Source organism: Wolffia australiana, chromosome 9 (genome assembly GCF_029677425.1).
Source record: "Wolffia australiana isolate 7733 chromosome 9, ASM2967742v1".
Classification (NCBI taxonomy): Eukaryota; Viridiplantae; Streptophyta; class Magnoliopsida; order Alismatales; family Araceae; genus Wolffia; species Wolffia australiana.
Window position 1 is genome coordinate 3,481,781 of NC_135843.1, and position 4,604 is coordinate 3,486,384.

General features: G+C 38.1%; 1 long non-coding RNA gene across 1 annotated transcript; it reads right to left on the minus strand.

Annotated features, from left to right (window-relative positions):
• Positions 1-2,077: 2,077 nt before the first annotated feature.
• On the minus strand, positions 2,078-4,383 carry LOC144708053 (uncharacterized). The gene is made up of 3 exons (XR_013582627.1): positions 4,237-4,383; positions 3,739-3,807; positions 2,078-2,675 (listed from the first exon to the last, which is right to left on the minus strand). It is a non-coding gene; the product is annotated as an uncharacterized LOC144708053 (long non-coding RNA).
• Positions 4,384-4,604: the final 221 nt, after the last annotated feature.

The window sequence follows — 4,604 nt, forward strand, 5'->3', positions numbered from 1 at the left end:
TATCAACATTTGCTGACTAGAAAAGACGATTGAAAAAGATTCAGGAGTGGACTGTCACGGCCAGACACCCAATGACCCGACTATATCAACTAGACGTCTACGAGGTGGAGGACACATCATGTCGAGAGGCATCTACACTCTCTTTTGCTAGATAACCTAAGTGCTATCCAAAAAAACTCCTAACTCTCATCAAGGGTGGCTAATCCTATTGCGAATTAGACTCTCGGCAATGAGCAATTCAATCCGGCACTAGAAGAAGTAACAATACTGCAAAATAAGTGGGGAAACGATGGTACGTGATGGGTTGATACCCGGAAGTCCTTGGCGAGGAGTCGTTTCACAGAAGATGACAAAAGTCGTGGGTCATAATGATTGGATGCATTAAACGAGCCCATCATTGGCTCATTATGGCATCGCAATGCGCGATGTCATAATGCGTGATTTTTTACTTTGAAATGCACAGCTTGAGCGAGTGACGAGGAAAAGGTACACTTTGTTATTTGTTTGGCTTTTTGTGCAATAAATGCACGTGAAGAATCGATCTTCGCGTGCATTTATGAAAATGGGAATATTTTATCTAATGAATACTCGCTCAATCGATTAGACGCGGAAATCGATTATGTATGTATTTATTTTAAGAAAATGAAAAATAAAAAAACACGTGTGTTGAATATCGGGAAGCTTATTTATTTATTTATTTTTATTCAAGTGAACAGGGCGATGACATCTCATTTTCTCATCCGTTTAACTACAGTACTCATTATGCAATGACTGTGGCCTGTGAAAGTGCACAACCACGTGTCAGAACGCGATCCGAGGGCGGAGAAAACAAGAAAAAAGTCTAAGCCAATAGGAAAATTCCATTTTTTAGATGCATAGAAGAGAGAGAAAATGATCCAAAGGCCACGATTAAGCGCCACTAAATCTGCGATATCTGGAGATCTAGCCATCCAATTGCGCCCAAATTTTGAGGGTAGGTTTGTCTTTTCACCCTCAACAATCTAGAGAGTGTGACTTTAAGATGGAGGTCGGGAAGAAGGAAATTTTATTTTTGAAAGCACTCCCCAAGGATTTTGCCAGGAAGGACACATGTGATGCTTTGGAAGTCGATAGATCTTGGTTCATCATTAAAAGTTGTAAGTTTCTAATTTAGTTTTTGAAACTCTTCTTGAATGATTCTTAAACGCCAAGGCATAGGAAAATGTAAATACCCTTGAAATTGATGTGAGTGGAAATTAGTATTTCATTTTGATTTTGATTCGGGATCTGACTTTTAATCCTTAGTTATACACTTATTTTCATCCAATTTGCCATCTTAGATCTCTAGATTAGGGTTGAATTTCACCTTTAATTCATTTTCCCCCAAATTTTCCTACTCTCTCTCTGGGTTAATTTGCCTAATTTCTCCCTCTAGATTTAGATATTGATTGTTTGAAAATTTAAGTCAACATATGAAAAACCTAAATACAAAATTTCTCCAAAAAGTTGTCGATCTTCAAGTCCAATTTCAAAAATCCCTTTCTTGATTATTAATTCCCAATTTTAATGCATAAAAATTATCTTAAAACATCATCCTGATTGGAAAATTGGTAATCCGAATTAAATTGATATCAGAACTAAAATTATCCTATCTATATTGTCTTGACCGAAAATATCAATATAATAATTAAGCTTTTGGTAAATTTTGATTAATTACAAAAAAAAGTAAACATGATTAAGGCCTAGTATATGCAAAATTAATTCATTATTGGAATAATTCATTTGAATTGGGATAAAAAATCTTGCTTAGCGCCTCCGTGTGGTTCGACCCCTTGCTTGGTCTATACATAATATTCAGTGATTAAGGGTTATTATAAATTTTATTGTACACGTCTAAAAGGAAAAATAACGACATATTTTATACACCAAATTTAAGAGCACTAAGGAGGCCAGCGTGTTTCTTGCAGACCGTACATTTTTGGAAAGGCAACTTATTAAATATACTCCACTAAGTGGTTTCTTAAAGGTTGACAACCCAAAAAGGGTTCTTGACGTCAAGGCGGAGAGACGATTATCAGGAATGGAGCCAGGAGGATTATGAGTAGTGAGAAGGCCTGCACGGTTCTTGTACGTTGCGTTCTTAGAGTGGGTGACTTCTTGAATCTGCTCCAAGAAAGCTCCAAGAAGCTCCAAGGAAGCTGCATGAAATGCTTATGTGGTCAAGAAGTGATAATGGCGGCAATGTCATTCTTCCACGGTGACATGCTTTGACATGGTGAATCTGGCGTTGTGGTGTCGTGCGACTTCCTAGAGATCTGCCCTACAAAACCATAAAGTAACTCCCAAAGGGACGAGGGGAGAGACCAAATAAACAAGACTTTAAATTTTTCCCAAATGAACTCCAAGGCTTCCTTGGGCATGTCGCCCAATTATATAGGGGCGGGAGGATGTCCAATTGGGCTGGACAAGGGTAAACTATCTCATGATGAGAGATTGCTCCTTAAGTGTAATCAACGGACGAGGCCCAAACACAATGGCCCATCCGATCGTTCAGAAATAGAAATACAAGAAAATAATCAACGCTCACAACCGTTGCTAGGCTGAGTCCTTGCAATTGTGTCGCGGGAGTCAGCTTGGGCTAGTGAGACGTTGGCGCCCCATCGTTTGGCTAGTGAGATGGTCCCCCATCAATGACCCTAATACAGAATATGCATAACTGATTTAAGTATCAGACATTGTATTTAAAGCCTTTAGCCTAACGTCATTATCAGCACAGTTGCAAATAGATAGAAAAATTATTCTTATGCATAAACACACAGTTAGTTGGTAAACATTTTCCATGTATCATGCTGATTAATGACAACTTCCTGTCGCAAGTCATTTCTTCTTGTAAGGTGTGGGGTTGTCTGATGTGGCAGAGTTTACAAATCAGGAATCAGACGTGGTAGACCTATCACATATTAAATTTCCTTCTATTTTTGTAGTTTTTTATATCCACACCATAACTTCTCTGCGATTCAAGATGGAAAATGCACCCCATTTTTTCAAGCATAGAGAGGGCTACAACAAGGTGATCCTCTTTCACCAAATCTCTTCATTGCGCCAGAAGAAATCCCAAGTCAAAATCTTAAATAGAGTAAGGAAATCAAACTCGTTGGTATTTACTTTACTAAATGAGCAGCACCAAGTGTGTTACATTTCCTAATTTCAGATAATACAATTACATTTTTCAATAGTAACAGACAATGGGCAAGGAAAATTATGCATTTGCCATAATGTTATTAAAAAATACAAAAAGTGTTTCCTATATATTTGGCAAACTATCCAGATACTTAAGAATAGAGATAAAAAACACATACGTCTATTACCCTGAGCTTTTTTTCATTGATTTATCTTGGATGTCCTTTATTATCATAACAAGGAAAAGCCATATACTTTGACGGCTGCTTATTAGCGATGGCTATAAACTCTAAGGACGCAAAACTAAATTCCTCTCTCCGGGAGGTCAGATTATTCTGATTATTTCTATCAATAGTACACCTTTTTACCAAGTAGCTGTTTATAAAGTTCCAAAGAAATTTATTTGCTCCATAGTTTAAATTACGGTGCACTTCTTATGGTCACATAATAAGGGAGAGAATAAAGGAAAATATATATCCTATTCAACTCTTTACTTCCTCGAAGATGTAAATGACAGCAGCATGTAGTAGCTTTGAGACATTGTAAAAACTCTACACATGAACAGGGATAGTAACTTACAGAAAAAATATCGTTATTGACCAAAATGCTCCGATAATACTTTGGAAACATGTATATACAAATTCATTCCTGATGAATTACACAAAGAAAAGAAATTAAAACATCCGGCCAGATATGGTAGAGTTCTTACTAAAGAAAAAATGAAAAGGACAGATCATCTCATGGTCTAAATTTTGGGTTGGTTCGTGAAACCTGAAACAATTCCAGCTAGTTAATGTCCGCTCAATATCCGTCCAAAAATCGGACGGTGTCTGATATCAGATATCAAATTTCCGACGGATTTCGTCTGGCAGGTGTAAACGGATATCGGGACAGATATTGTAGGAATCGGGACTCCTTTTTGGATCTGAGTTACGTGCTTTGCACCCGTAAAGTTCAAAACTTTTACAGGAACAAATCATTCAATGAAGAACCGGGGTCTATTCACAGTCACCGGTTCCATTTTAAAAAGAAAGATGAGGCTGACGCACACTGGATGCAACGATCGTCTGTGCTTACCGCGAAGAAAAGAAGAACCCATTGCCAGAATCTGGCTGCATACGGAATAGTGTTATTTCATCTCTCCTCTCAACCATCCGATATTCCGATTTGAAGCCGATTGGTATCCAACTCTTGTCCCACATCAAATGCGAATAGACTGACCCAGTCCCCGCCTCGCTGCAGCCAAACTCTCGTTAGGTCACCAACCTGCAGCAAAAATAAACCCACATCAATTAATGTCCAGCTTCCTATCTGTTCCTTGTTCAGGTGTAGGAATTAAACAACGCAAGAACCATGTAGTATTAGAGTATGGAAACCTGAAATGATGCCAGCCTTGCTTGTACTAACCATGTTTTGTGCCGGTCGTAGACGGAAATCCCACCTAA